This window comes from Dipodomys merriami, unplaced genomic scaffold, assembly GCF_024711535.1.
Source record: "Dipodomys merriami isolate MVZ:Mamm:240054 unplaced genomic scaffold, mDipMer1.0.p SCAF_9, whole genome shotgun sequence".
Lineage (NCBI taxonomy): Eukaryota > Metazoa > Chordata > Mammalia > Rodentia > Heteromyidae > Dipodomys > Dipodomys merriami.
In genome coordinates, this window is record NW_027206512.1 from 37,546,911 (window position 1) to 37,562,766 (window position 15,856).

General features: G+C 41.9%; 1 protein-coding gene across 11 annotated transcripts in view; it reads left to right on the top strand.

The window, feature by feature from the left end:
* Positions 1–1,106: 1,106 nt before the first annotated feature.
* Positions 1,107–15,856, top strand: part of Fryl (FRY like transcription coactivator) — a 230,725-nt gene continuing 215,975 nt past the window's right edge. For all 11 annotated transcript variants that reach the window (XM_070012498.1, XM_070012504.1, XM_070012503.1 and 8 more), the window contains exon 1: positions 1,107–1,328. The gene's annotated coding sequence lies outside the window, so the exon portion shown is untranslated. The remainder of the gene's footprint in view (positions 1,329–15,856) is intronic.

Consider the following 15,856-nt stretch of genomic DNA (forward strand, 5'->3'; position numbering starts at 1 on the left):
CCTACATCGGTCCTAAAGTTAACAACGGTACGCAATTTTTGTAGAAAGTACTACGTCTAATGCAGCCAGTGATGCAAGATCAATCTTCTGACAGACTCTCCCCGCCCTTTGGGGAGATGTGCCACAGTCCTCTAAAGACTAGCCTTCTGGTGCACGATTGGGTTCAGGAGGGGTGTGGAAGGGGTGGTGGGTGGGGATGGGGGGGGGTGGAGTGTGTGTCCTTTCTACAGAAAGAGTGACAAGTTCTACACGTTGCGGTTTGCATGAGGGGCCAATCTGTTTAATCTTTTTTTTTTTTTTAAAGTAATTTAGTTCCGGTGCAAACGGCAGAAGCAAAGGACATGACTTAATCTTAACTTCTAAGGAAAAAAAAAAGGACTTTAATGTTTTTCTAAATGATTGGTTGAGAGGCAAACCAAAATAAACCTCCAGGTTTGCAGAAGCTTTGATCAAATCTCTTCCAGGAGCTCAATGCCAGAGAACACAGGGTTTGAGCAGAGTGGACAGTGAGTGAAAACTTGCGGAGTTAGAACTAGGGTGTTAGGGGATTCTAAATGTAATCACTCCATTCTGTATAGGTTCCTCAGGACCCCAAGAGCTAGTTCCGTATTCCTGACCCGGGGAACATTTTGAATTTTCCCTTTTTCTCTTTTCCCACTCTAAAATACGCCACGAGTTTGTCTTCGAACCCTACCACCATCGAGAAGGAAGTGGTCTTAGAAAAAGCCCAAGTAGAGAAGACTTTGCGACTGTCTTTCTCAAACCCGTGAAGGGAGAGCAATAATGGTCAAGGGGCGTGCACACCAGCCTCTTTCTTGCCCAATCAGGTGCACAGGAAGATGTCCTTCTACCAATAAAAATAAAGTTCGCTTTCCGGAGGCGGGAGGATAAACCTTGACTGCCAGTTCTCCAAAGCTACGTTCGCGGAGAGAGCTTAGAGTGATTAGAGATAGGGCCAACCCAGAGAAGGGGGCGGGGAGAGGGCGGGGTAACTTCTGAGTGGCTGGTGGACTGGCCAATAGTAGGTGAAGACCGCTGTTCCTGTGGTAGAGCTTCGCACCAATGACAAAGGCGACGGGGTGGGCGGGGCAGGGAAGGGGTGGGAAGAGCTCGCAGCACCGCCGGCGCCCGTCGGGTTCTACGAGAGGGAGAGAGAGAGAGAAATCCGGTTAAAATCCTAGTCGGAGGGAGGTTTAACCACAGATCGGTTCCGATCGGATTATTCCTTAAAGGGGACGTGCCATTGTCAAGAGAACGGAGCCTGGGGCCCGAGGGCGGGGACCGGCGGCGCTGGAGAAGCCAGGCGGCTGCACTTGGACGGGGGTCGGGTAGGTGTCGCCTGGAGAAAGGCGCTTCATTTCACTTTCCATTCCAGCCCGCGGGCCGGCGCTGGGCTGCCGGCCGCCTCTCGGCCCCGGGCGCAGTGGGAGTCGAGGTCGCCGGCCCTCCTCCGGCTGGAGGAGAGAGGCGGGCCGGGTCGGCGGGCCATTCGCGCCGCCCGGGTGGAGACTCCTAACGGACACTCCGTCGCGGCGCAGCCCCAGCATCAACCGAAAACCCGTGGGAGCCGCGGCGGGTCTCCGGGGAGCGCCGCGCGCCGGGCGCCCCTGAGCGCCGCCTTCCCCTCCCGCGCCCGGTTCTCGCCGCGCTCCCGGTTCCGCTCGGCGCGCGCCGCCGCCGGCGCCGCCGCCTCGCGCGCCCGCCTTCCTGAGCGCCAGGCTCCGGCTCGCGGGAACCGCCCGGCGGCGGGGAGGTCGGCGGCCACATCCTTGCCGACTGGACTGGGGAGCGAGCGCTGAGGCTGGGGAGCAAACTTAAAGCGTGGCGGCGGACGGGCCGGCGGCCCCCGGGGGGCGACCGGAGGCGGGGATCCGCCGAGCGCCGCGGAGGTCGCCCGCCCGCCCGGCCCGGCATTGTCCGCCTTTCCCTTCGCTCGGGTCTCTCCGCCCACTGCCCGCGGCCGTGGGGAGGGGTGCGCACCCGGGCGCCGTGCCCGCGCCGCCCAGGGCTGGCGGCTGCAACCCCCGGACCCGGAGCCTTCCGGAGCCGGGGTCGGCCCCACCGACGACGCCGGAGCCACCGCCCGCAGGCGGGCCCGGCCCGCGGGGCGCGCGGGCGGCTCGGGGTCCGCACCCGCACGGGCTGCGGCTGCAGGAGCCCCAGCTCTGCCTCGCAACTTTTTTTGTGCCTTTCGGTGGAAGTTGTTGCTTCCGGGCGGCAGGTTCTTTGGGCAGAGCCTCGGTCCCTTCGGTCTGGGCGGGGGCCGAGGGCCAGGATGAAAGGATGCTCGCTTTGCCTATGGTCTTTGCGGCCAGCCCCGTTCCTCGCCACCCCAGATTGCCTTTCTACTGTGTAGATTTTGCACACGAAATATACACAAGAATGTACGGGATCATTGACCTCTCCCAGATCATGATTCTAAAAGAAAATAAAGGGGTGTGTGTGTTGTTTAGGAGAAAGCTTTGAATTTACCTTCCTTTGAATTGTGGACAGTATTACCTGGACTATGGCTGAGACAGTTGGAAGGGTGTGTGGGTTGTTGGGGATTGGGGTGGTGGGGCGGGAGGTAACACACAACTAAGACGCTTCCCAGGATCTATAGATTCAGGGAAAAAAAACCCAGACTATTGATGAAAATAAAGTTTTGTTTTTTTAAAAAGTGTTTTACTTATGGAATTGTAGGTATAAGTAAAACAACTATTACAACTGGAAGAACAAATAATGTCCAGTTTGAACATTATCACTTGGTGCATTACTTGTCAATACTTGTTGAAGAAATCATAGTTAAACAGCACATTCCTTGTTATGGTCCTTATTTAGTAAAGAATGTTTTCATCAGTATTCATTTTTGGCAGTTTTTTTTTCTTGTTCTTTGTGGGCTACTTGCCTGTTAAGTTACGACCTTATAAACAAAGTAGCAGTGGGTGTGTTATTCTGTAGACTTGCTACTCATTATCAAAAATAGCATTCCATTTGTTTTTTTTCTTCCGCTCCTGTTATATTTTACAAAGGTAATTTAGAACACTGAATTTTGTTGAAGCACAAGTCCCAGCAGTTTTTTCATTTTTAAGTAATACTAACTTTTTAAGTGTGTTTATTAACTCACTGTCCAGTAACTTCTGAGTAATATGGAACATTGAAAGTTCCAAGGCTCAGAAGTAACACAGAAGTTATACTTGGGAAACTGAAAGCCAATTTCAGATAATAATATTCGAAAGATAATTCAGTTCTTCCACAGAATAAATTGGGAAATGAAGACAACAAAAATGATCATCTTGATGATATGTGGCACTGTTACACCCTGTAATCCTCTTTTCTTTTCCCCTCTTGGATCTTCTGGGATAAAGATAGCAGTTGAGCATCTAGGTATAATACTTTTATTCATTTTATTACAAAAAATAGATGTTAAGACAATTGCAGAATTTCCATCTTTGTCTGATTACCAGCTTATTTAAGCAGTAGAGAAGAGGATTTCTGAGTTTTTGAAAGATCATGAAAAGAAAATGTTCAGGAATAATTAATTACCTTTGAAATGTTCAGGCCATATTTCCTGAAACAGATTTTTTTTCGGGTGTGTTTCCCATTTGTTTAAACACGCTTTTTGTGTGTGTGTGTGTGTGTACAGATTGACAAGACATTGTTTTGAGTTGTGCCTTGAGACACTTGGGACAGGGACTTTGTTCAACACTTCTGTTTGGATCCTGTATGTCACTTTGGACCCTTCTAATGTCCAATAAATACGTGGTGGTTGGGGGTCTCATGACTGCTAGGGAAGCCTTCTACTACTGGCCAACTCCCACCTCACCTCTCTCAAGGTTTTTTTTGTTGTTGGTAATAAAAATTTGAACAGTGATTGGTGAGAATATATACAATCTAGATGCTCTTTGTTAGTGTATAAAATTTGCGATTTAATTTTATATCTGCTGCACAGATATCTTTTATGATGATGATGATGATTTATTATCATTTATTAGAACCAGGCTTCACCTGTCAGCAACATCTGTTTAGTACCCATTTGTTCCAGGAGTATTATGGGGAGATAAAGTAGAAATTTGATGACAGTCTTGGCTCTTCAACATACAATTCAATGGAAATAATCAGAATTCCTATCCTTAGGAAAAAGAGTGGGTGTCTCAGAGCCCGGACAAGTGCAGAGTTCACAGTGACACAGGATTCATGCCCAAATGGTAAAGGAATATCGGGATGAGATAAAGGAAACCTAAGGGGAAGGGAAGGTTTTCGTGGCTTTTTATAATGTATTTGAAAAACTTTTCTTATAAAGTAGAGAAGTAGACTGGGCACGTGTTCTCTCCTTGAGCTATTTTTATTTATAAAATATTTTTCCTTTTGGGGAGGAGAACAGAGAGAGTGCTCTGACTTTTAACTATTGTTACCCCATCTGTCCCCTACCCAGTACAAATGTCACCTCATTGCAAGTTCTTCCTCTGGTCTCCTAAGCAGAAGGGATTACTCTTTGGCTTCTACAAAACACTCCTAGTGCAGGCTGTGGTCTCTGTCAGGATAGTGGTCATCTATAATTTTCCTTCATTAGGTTGTAGATTTTGGTAAAATTCAGCAAAAGAAGTTGAGAGGCTGGTCTATCATTTTTACTGTTACCTAAAATGCTTGGGCAGTTTTATTAGCCCACCAATATTGTATAAACCACGAATTGTACAGAAGCTCAAAACACAAATCTCAAAAAGCTTAGTTTTATTTGGAGGGAAGTTTGTCCTTATTAGTGAAGTTTCCCGTGCTCATTGTAAAATACTGATACAAAAGAAAATTTAGAATGAAGGTCTCATAACACCATTGATTACATTTTTGTAACAGTTGTTAATGACTTATTCTTCCAGTTTGTCCTTGCATACTTACAACTGTTTTACATTATCTCTGATATTTGAACATTAAAATTAGTAAATTGTGCTTACTAGGAATGGATAACTTACTTGTTTTTAACTTGTCCAGGCTCAGTAGTTTTGATTTCTTTTGTTCAGATACAGGGCTGCCCCCAATATGTTTGAGTTCAAAATGTGGACTTTAAAATCTTTTTTAAAAATTGATCAAAGCTAGTGTACTGGAACATAATTTTACCTGCCTTTGCCATGAAGTGTTTTTGGAGTAATTGCTAAGAGTGTGTATATATATATATATATATATATATATATATATATATATATATATATATATATATATATGTCCATATATATATATATTTAAATTTCTTGATTCTTCTTATCTCTAGAGAGAATGTTAAGATGTGCTTTGAGACTGCCAGCACACCCTCATAGTATCCTGAGGGAAAAATACAGATTTGTTTATGGCCAAATCACACAGAGATCTGACTCCTAAATGTAGATTGCTCATTATAATAGGGGAGCTACGGCTTAGGCTGGTGTAGGAGGTGAGAAGAGCTTATTGTTCTAGATGCTTCTCTATAAACTAGTCCCTCGTTTTAGAAAAAGGTTTCCGAAGATTCCTGGTAGCCAGCCCAGCTGCAGCCTGCCAGGTGGCCTAATCAGCCAAAAAAAAAAATCTCCATTCAAGAGCAAATTGGGGGTTATGGCACTGACTGAGTCTACCCAAGGAGGCCTTGAGGATGACTAAGTCTATTATTCCCCTGCTTGTTTACGGTTTTAAATAGCCTCTCCCAAGTAATCCTAGCAAACCCACCTGTCCTGCATCAGAGGTGGGTTCAGGTGTGCTACAGAGCTGTTGAAATAAACCCTTAAGCCCTAGAATTTTTTTTTTTTTTTTAAATTACAGTTCTTTGCCATTGGGGCAGATTGTTCGTGAAGTACTGCAGATAACAGAGGTGTCTAACACTTCACACACATTATCCATCTGTAACCTACCTAGCTTATAGTTCATATTTTGCTTATAGAGTAGTAACACATTCCTTCAAGCTCAAATAGTAAATAAAAACCTTTACCAGGATTTATAGTGTTTTATTTTGTTACACAAAGTAACTTGAAAAAACCCTTGTATTATAATTTAGTGTTAAATGTTTCTAGCTTTTGCTGGATGCCTGCCTGTAATCCTACCTACTCAGGAGGCTGAGATCTGAGGACAGCAATTCAAAGCCAGCCAGGGCTAGGAAAAGTTCGTGAGACTCTGATCTCCAAAAAACCGGAAGTGGCGCTGTGGCTTAAAGTGGTATAGTGCTTGCCTTGAGCTGAAGAGCTCAGGGACAGTGTCTAGGCCCAGAGTTCAAGCCCCACCACTGATAAAAAATAAAAGTTTCTAGCTTTTATAAAATGGACCCCTCTCACCATCACTCTCCCTGAATGAAAAAAGTTGAATTGTTAAGGAAGGGACCGTGTAGTACTGTCCGTAGTGGGCCCCCAGGCCAGGACAAGTGTGACCGATGGTATAGGACCTGTGGAGTTTGATAAGAATGCAGCCGTTTTCCAGCTTTTGTGAACAGTTAAACAGGTTTAAGTAACAGCTTTTCTGAAATATAATTCACATACCATACTATTTACCTATTTGAGATAAATATTTCAGTGGTTTTTAGTATATTGTGTATGTTACAATTAATTAGAGAACTTCTCGTAAGCCCAACTCTGTCCTCCAGTCCTCGCCCTCAGCAACCACTGAGCTACATCCTGTCTCAGTACCGTTGTCTATTCTGGGCATCTCACACAAGTGAAAACTAACACTAATCCATGCATATTGCTGTGTAGCTTGGTCCCTCTTATTTATAAATCCTAGGAGCTTTCATGATGTTGTGTAGCTTCAACTGTAGAAAGATTCCCTCCCGCCCACCTCTTTTATTTATTTTATTTTTTGCTAATACTGGGCTCAAACTCTGTCCCTCAAACTCCCTTTTAGCTTTTTCTCCCCAGTTCTGTGCTACCACTTGAGCCATGGCCTCCAGGCCCATGGAAAGATTCTTTTTTAAAATTTTTACTTTTATTTTTATTTTTGTTGGTTGTGGGGCTTGAACTCTGGGCCTTGGTGCTGTCCCTAAGCTCTTTAGCTCAAGGCTAGGGCTCTACCACTTGAGCCACAGTGCCACTTCCAGTTTTCTGGTGGTTAATTGGAGATCAGAGTCTCACGAACTTTTCCTTCCCCAGGCTGGCTTTGAACCCCTATCCTCAGATCTAAGCCTCCTGAGTAGGTAGGATTACTGGTGTGAGCCACCGGCACCTGGCATGGAAAGATTTTTTTTTTTTGGATCTGGTCGTGGGGCCTGTACTCTGGGACTGGGCGCTGTCCCTCAGCTCTTCAGCTCAATGCTAGTGCTCTACCACTTGAGCCACAGCACCACTTCCGGCTTTTTTTTCTTTTGTGGTGCTGAGGAATGGAACTCGGCCTCAGGTAAGATTCTTTAAGAGGAAATTTATCTAAATCCCATTCCACATAAGTCTGCAGTGTAGTGGGGGAAAAGTTTTTGCCCTTGGAAAATGATTACTCTCATTTTGATGATACTTCTTTGTACTTATTTAATCATTTGGTAACTGAAAGTAAACAATTTATTTCATATTCCACTGACTGTACTTTAAGGGCAGCACTTTAAAAGAGGCTAAAAGTACTACTAAATTTTAATCATCATTGAAAGTAATAATAAGATCTTTTAATTGTTCAAGGCCTTGTATTTGATTAGAAAGTGCTTCATAATGTAACCTTTTTATGAGTCCAAGTCAGAAGACATATTTAATCCCTATCTTCCCTGCTAATGCACCAAATGTTACCGGAAATTGGAGGCAGCAAAATAGACCTCAGTCCTTGCATCCAGTGAGAGAATTCAGGCAAGACTTGAACATGGTAAAGGTGATTGGAAAGGTTGTAAGAAATATGGCAGAGAAAGAAGGCATGTGGCATAGATGCACTTCAGGAAAACAGTACTTCAGCCCATCTTAGACATCTTGCACTGTAATCACTGAACCTTGAGTTAAATAGTGGGAATTGGAATCTTGAAGATGGCTTGTTTCCTATAAGGTTGTGACACCAAGGAATTAGTGTCTTTTCTTTATTTCTTCATTCTTTTGTCAGTATTTCTCTGTTTTTATAACCCCTTGCCCTCATCTAGTTGTCAGTCAGGTTTTGGTTTATCAGCTGATCCCATCTGCAAGTTTTATAGGCTACAATTCCCTGATTGGCTGCTTTTCTACTTACACATAAGTTGATCACAAAGAACTTGGGTTGCTCATCCACATGGATAGGCCCATGCCTTTAATATATGCCTTTTGATATTCCCTGATAAACATGATAAAAATACTTCTGTTAGCCTCTTTGGTCTTTATTTTCTATCTTATAAAAATGAAAGCTAAATTTGACTCCTTAGTAAATAATGTGATATGTTCTTTGCATGTTCTGTCTTTTAAAATAGCAGGATGCAGCTTATCTTTTGAGTCTCTTGTAATTCTCTGCACTGATTGTAATTTCACAGTTTTCTGGTCATTTATTTGTCCTTTTGCAATTTTGAGTGACCAATTTTGATCAAGTCTGACAATTGATTGCTGGTGGTTTATTGATCTCTCCAGGGGCCGTCAACAGATTTTTCACCAACTCCGTCTCCTTGTTGGATGACGGCAGTTGTTAAGATTCATGTGTATGGGGCTGGGAAGGTGGCTCAGTGGTAGGGCGCTTGCCTTGCATGCCTGAGGCCCTGGGTTCAATTCCTCAGCACCACATAAGCAAAAAGAAAAAGGCTGGAAGTGGGGCTGTGGCTCAAGTGGTAGAGCGCTAGCCTTGAGCTGAAGAGCTGAGGGACAGCGCTCAGGCCCAGAGTTCAGGCCCCACGACCGGACTAAAAAAAAAAAAAAAAAAAAAGATTCATGTGTATTTCATACCATCCAAACTTAGAGGTTAAGATGTGTGTTGTTTGTTTGTTTATTTTGGTGTCTAAGGTCAATGAAAAAGGAATATTTTGTTCTCTTATTGCGATAGCCACTTTTGTAAAATATTCACCCATGTTTCTTGTTGCCTGAATGAATTTAATTCCATATTTCAACTTGCCAAGATTCCTTGTTTTGCTTTTTGGTATGTCTCCTTATTTCATGATACCCTTCTATGTGCATTAATTTAGTTCAGTAGTTTTTCCATTTAAAACTTAAGATGGATTATGCTGTCTGTAATACCAGGGGAAAAATATGTTTGGTGTGGTTCCATTTGTGTGTTTAGAATTTTAATGAATTTAACAACAGAAATCCCAGCCATTAGTATCCTCAGCTTTCAGTGTATAAACCACCATATTTTATTTGTCAAGGAAACCATTCCTTTCTAAATTGTGTCTGGTTTTGGGGGTTGATTTGTTACTTCTTTACTGTTAGCTGTTAAGTCTTTCTTTGTCTTCATTACACCTGTCTGTAGAAGGCTCCTCTTTGTAACTTCATGGAGTATAGAAGCACACTGTGGTATAGTGGAGAGAATTGACAGATAACTCTGGGTGAGGAACCACAGACTTGCTGTACTCAGAGCTTTGATGCTAGGACCTTGTTATGCTGCTTTCATTTCTTTCCAGGTTCTGGACTGTTAACAAGAGGTAGAGCTTCTGTTTGATTTCAGGGGTAATGAACAGGTGGTATAATTATCTTGTAGATGTTTAACTTTCTCTGAGTTTAAATTCTGTCCTATTAAGTCTAACTCAAGTGCACAGAGAATAACTGTGTTTTATTTCTTACTCCTTGTTTTGTGTGTCGGGAATTGAGTGCAGGCTTCATGCATGCTAAGTAACTAACTACATGCTCTACCACTGAGCCATACTGCAATCCCCATTCTTCCTGTTTGTTTTTTTCATGGTACTAGAGTTTGAACTCAGCGCCTTTCACTTGTTGAGATTACTTGAACCACCTTTCAGTTCTGCTTTTTGCTGGTTATTTTGGAGATGGAGTCTTTGGACTTTTCTGTCCAAGCTTGTTTGGAGAGCCTCTAGATCTCAGACTCCTGAGTAGTAGGATTACAGGCATAGATCATCCATACTGGCTATTGTTCCTTTTGAATGACTTGATATTCTATTTCTTTCTAGAGCCATCATAAGTCCTCTACCACATGGCAGGATACTTGAACACACTGCTATCTGTTTGTCAAATTCCAGAACCTATTATAATTCAATGAGCAGAAATTAAAGGCCTTAAAGACTATCAGGTTGCATGTATAATAGTGAAATGTCTGTTATTTAAACATGGTTTTGATTTATTCACTGAAAATATTTGGCAGTACTGGAGTTTGAACTCAGGGCTTTTTGCTTGCTAGGCAGGTGTTCTACCTCTTGAGACATAAAGTATTTAAATTTAAAAGTGTTTATGGTAATTTTTTTTCTTGTTGATTGTAGGGCTTGAACTCAGGACCTGGGCAATTGTCCCTGAACTCTTGCTCAAGGCTAGAGTTCTACCACTTAGAACCACAGTGCCACTTCCAGTTTTCTGGTGGTTTATTCGAGATAAGAGTCTCATGGACTTTCCTGCCCCAGGCTGGCTTTGAACCATGATCCTCAGGTCTCAGCCTCCTGAGTAGCTAGGATTGCAGGCTGGAGCGACCAGCATCTAGCTTATGGTAATGTTTTATTTGAGGTAAATTACCTTTGTAGTCACTCATTTCTGTTTGTATTGATACAACTTGGAGTATATCTTTAGATTAATATTCCTGGCAATGCCATGTTTTTAGTATACTTTAAATAAATATTGTGTAGAGTTTCAGCCACATTATTTCTTCATTGTTGTTTTACTTTTTCCTGTTGAATAACTTATAGGATCTCATTTTTCATTTTGTAAAAAAAATTATTTACTTAATTTCGTGTGTATTTTATTGAATTAATACTATATAGGTATTTTAAGACATACTGAGGAGGAAAACGTTTATGATAGTGGAACAAATTGACACATCCCTTAATTCACACAACCATTTCTCCCTTTGTGGCAATAACTAATTCAGAGCACTATTATTAACTGTAATTCTCATGTTGTATGTTAGGGTTTTTTTTTTCCCCTTCCAGTACTAGAGTTTGAACTCAGGGTCTCACATTCTTGGATTTCTTACTCACCAAGCTTTTATAAGGACCATACTTATGTGCCAGAGTTCATAGAGCTAGAGTCATCAAAACGTTGCTGTCTGTTGGTTCCTTCTCTTATGTACTTAGGATTTTTTTATTCCTAGATATAAGACTAAAAAGATACTAAAAGATACAAGACTAAAAAAGGAGACATGCAGAAATTCTTGCAAAGACTTTCTTTTGGTATAGTGGTGGCATTGAACCCATGGCCTTATTATGAGCAAGTGCTCTACCACTGAGGATTCATTCACATATGGCTGATAGGGTTCTACAAAACAATGAATTATATATGTTAAGGCATAATAAGATGTTCATAGCTAATGTCTGATCCAGTTTATTACACTCAATGTGTTAGGCAGTTTGGGCAACTGAAACAAAGTACCATGGTTTGTAAACAACAGACATTTATGTCCTATACTTTTTGAGGCTGAAGTCTGAGAACAGGGTGCCTTCATGACTGAGTTGTGGTGAGGACTCCTTCCTGCAGATTTTGCACTTTTTGTATCCTTACTGGGTGAAAAAAGCTCAGTAGCTCCTTGGGTCTTCTGATAGCACACTACGCCCCTTCATGAGGACTTCAATTGTCTACCTACCTTCACAATGCCTCTCCTCATACAATCACATGACCAAGCAGAATATATGGGTCAGACATTTACATCTGGTATATCCTTTTTTCCTCTGTAATTATTAGCTTTGTTTCTTAACACGTGGCCTCTTCGTTTACCACAACCTAAACCTTTTTTTTTTTTTTTTTTTTTTTTTTTAGCCTTTTTTGCTCAAGGCTATCTTTCTACCCTTAGAGCCATAGCTCTACTTAGAGGTAAGTATCTCACCTATTTTTCTGCTTGGGCTTGCTTTAAGCTGTGATCTCAGATCGCAGCCTCTCATAGCTAGGATTATTACAGTCGTGACCTACTGGTGTCCAGCAGAAAGCATGTTGTAGAACAGACAATACTTTTTCTTTTAAGGAAGTCATATAGAGGTCTCAATTAGAAAGGACTGGAAAGGACACAAAGGTGTAATGCCTATGTGCCTCTGATCATATGAAACAATATTTATTGAAATAAACTTTAGGAAATAGAAATGTTGTTGTTTTTGTTTTGTTGTTTTTGTCTTGTTCGTTTGTTTTTGGGAGGTTAAGGGGAGTCCAGAAATGGAAGGACAAATGGTAGTAGTGGTATTCACAAGATATGAAAAGAGCTTGTTTTGGTTTTCTGTTCCTCCCCTACCCCCCGTGAAAGAAGGTAATAGAAGTATACCATTGGAGGCTGTGCTGTCATCTGAATCCTGGTTCTGTTGGTTCGGTTCCACAAACATTTACAGTCATATCTATACTCTTAACTTGTCACTGTGCATTGAAGGCTCTGAAAGTGCCACGAGCAACCTCAGATTCCTTATGTACACAATAAGTAAAACAATGTCTCAGTAAATGTGTTTTCAATAGACAGAATTATCTCTCACCTTTCCAGGATGTCAACATCTTAATTCCTTGGGCCTGTGAAAGTTATGTTACCTGGCAAAAGGGAAAGAAAGTGTCTGTGGAATTAAAGTTGCTTATCAGCAGACCTTCAGGTGAGGTTGTTTTAGATCAGAAAGTGGGCCTAATGTGGTTACTTGTGAAAGTAGAATCAGAAGGCAGAAGAGGCAGTCACGAACAAGAGCAGCTTGAGGAGGACATTGGTCATAACTGGCTTTGAAGCCATGGAGGGCTAGGAGCAGCCTGTAGATCGTGGAGAAGGCAGGAAAGGAACTTCCAAAAAGACACATGGCTCTAATGACGCTGGATTTTTAGCCCAGTAAGACCATTTTGGAATGGTCTTATCTCCAGATAGATTTACGGAAAAAAATTGTGGTAGCTTTGTTATAGCAATCATTAAGAAACTGATTTAGTGCTTCTGTAATACATATCAGGAGCTAAATGTTTTTTTTTGTTGGTTGTGGAGCTGGAACTGTGGGTCTGGGTGCTGTCCTTCAGCTCTTCAGCTCAAGGCTAGCGCACTCTGTCACTTGAGCCACAGCGCCACTTCCTGTTTTCTGGTGGTTTATTAGAGATAAGAATCTCATGGCCTTTCCTGCCCAAGCTGACTTTGAACCGTGATCCTCAGATCTCAGGCTCCTTAGTAGCTAGGATTACAGGTGTGAGCCACCAGCGCCCAGCATTTTTTCTTTCTCTTAATGCAACCTGTTCAATCAACCACCTACTAATTTTTTTGTTTGTTTTTCTTTTTTTTTTTTAAGAGAAAAAGATTTTTTTTTCTTCAATCCCATAATCCCGTTCCTGCCACCTTTTCCATCACCTGTGTATTTTGGTCTGTTTCTCCTCTGTATTCCCTGTGTTGGAATTATGCCTAGTGCTATCTCTTTTGGGAGAACTCCCACTTGATCTTGCTTCCTTTCAGTTGTTCACCTTTGGTCACCCTGTGACCAGACACTTTGTATATCTGCAGAAGCTCTCAGATAATTTTCACTTTAACTCTTGAGAGGCCTGCTACAGGTGACATGAATTACTCTGTAAGTATGTGTGCTTTCTGGCTCATGAACGTTGCTGGTTGTGATGAAATGAGGAAAAAAAATGGGAAGAGTTAGTACCCTGCAGAATATGGTGGTGGGCAATTAATAAATCATCAAGCTGTTTAACAGCAAAGAATAGGAAACATCAGGACTGTCAGTGGGAGTTAACTAGTGGTAGATTTCATGAAAGGACAAAGTAGAGATGTCATTTAAGACCAGAACAATCTTTAAAGGCTTTCTATAAAAAGGATGTTTGAGCTAGGAATTGGAAGAATTTGCTTCAATAAAATGATGTACATTGTCAGAAGTATAATTTACCAGTTACCTTGTATTTTTTACCAGTTACCTTGTATTGGATTTTTTAGGGTTGAACAAACACTTGTAGGTTTAAAGAAAATTTTAAACATAATTTAGAGCAAATGAATGATATATTTGTCTTTATTTTAGAGAAGACTGTGTGATACCTTAGTTCTTGGGTTGCCTTGAATGATATATACTGCTTTTTATTGTTACATTTTAACATTATTACAAAATCTGTCTTTGTTTTGAAAGCTAGTAGAATCTGAGTCATTTGCTCAAAACATTGACTGTGATTACATTTTCAAATGAAAGTATGACATGGGCTGAGTAAAGACAATGTTAGGCTAACATGCATCTTTATAGAGATTAGAATGCCTAAGACATTACTGTATTTCAGGCTCAGAGTTTACACTGTCCCTTGTTGAACAATGGGGGATAATGTTGGCTAGATAACCATCTACACAATTAGTTGAATAATACTTTTAAAGGTTAATGAAGCTGGATGTTCATGCCTATAATCCAAGTACTCAGGAGGCTGAGATCTGAAGATCATGGTTTGAAGCCAGCCCAGGCAGGAAAGTCCATGAGACTTAGTGCCAGTTAATCACAGAGAAAGGTGGAAGTGGCGCTGTGGCTCAAGTGGTAGATCACTGGCCTTGAGCAAAAGAGCTCAGGGACAGCGCCCAGGTCCAGAGTTAAAGCCCCATGACTGACTAAAAAAAAAAAAGTTAATGAAATTGGTGATATCTAGATAGAAATTTCCAGTGGTATGCTAACTTTCATCATTCATCTTTTTCTGATGAAGTGAATGCAATGTTGGACAAGAGCTAATATGTTTTAATGAATGCGAAGTCATATCTACCCAGGGGCTCAGAAACTAGCTGTACAGTTATATGGGCAAGAGTAATGTGGTTGGATTGGATACAGACACCTTTTTTTTTTTTTTTTTTTTTTTGGTTGTTGTTGCTAGTACAAGGCTTGAACTCAATTCAGAGTCGTGAGCTTTTTATTTTCTCCCCTGCCAAACCTGGGCTTGAACTCAGGGCCTGGGTGCTGTTCCTGAGCTTCTTTTGCTCAAGACTAGCACTCTAGGGCTGGGAAGGTGGCTCAGTGGTAGAGCGCTTGCCTTGCATGCATGAAGCCCTGGGTTCGATTCCTCAGCACCACATAAGCAGCAAAAAGAAGCCGGAAGTGGCGCTGTGGCTCAAGTGGTAGAGCGCTCACCTTGAGCTGAAGAGCTGGGGGACAGCGCCCAAGCCCAGAGTTCAGGCCCCACGACCGGACCCCCCCCCCCCCCAAAAAAAAAGACTAGCACTCTACCACTTGAGCCACAACTCTACTTTCTGAGTAGTTTATTGGAGATAAGTGTCTCATGGACTTTCTTCCTGAGCTGGCTTTGAACCACAATCCTTAGATCTCAGCTTCCCAAGTAACTAGGATTTCAAGCATGAACCACTGGTGCCCAGCAACCTCAAGCTTTTGTATGGCTTTTTTTTTTTTTGCTCATAGCTGGCACTCTACTATTTGAGCCATGTCTCCAGTCCTTGGTTTGTTAATTAGTATAATAAATTTGGTCTAGATAGAACGTAATATGACTTCTAGCAGGTTCACAGGATCATAATGTAGAGTAATAGGAGGAGGAGGGATGGCACTATATATAGTCCTGAATTATTCTGTATTGTACACAATATATATGGTGAGTATATTGTGTGTTATTCTGAGCTAAAGGGTAACATTTCAGAAGGAATCAGAAAACAGAAAATAGTGTGTTAGTGACCACACGGAGGGACTGGAACCCTCATATACTGCTTGTGGAAATATAGAATGGTATAGCTGCTGGGGGAGAGAATTAGTGGTTCTTTAAACAAAATAATTACATATACAATTATTTTGTGTCCCAGATATTCCACACCTAGGTATAATCCAAAGAAACAAGAACAGGTATTTAAGCAAATACTTTAAATAATGGATAACAAAACCAGAAAGGAGGTAAGTCCATTGAAAGGGCTTCTTCCAAAAAACAAATGCTAATGAGGATACAGAGAAAGAGGA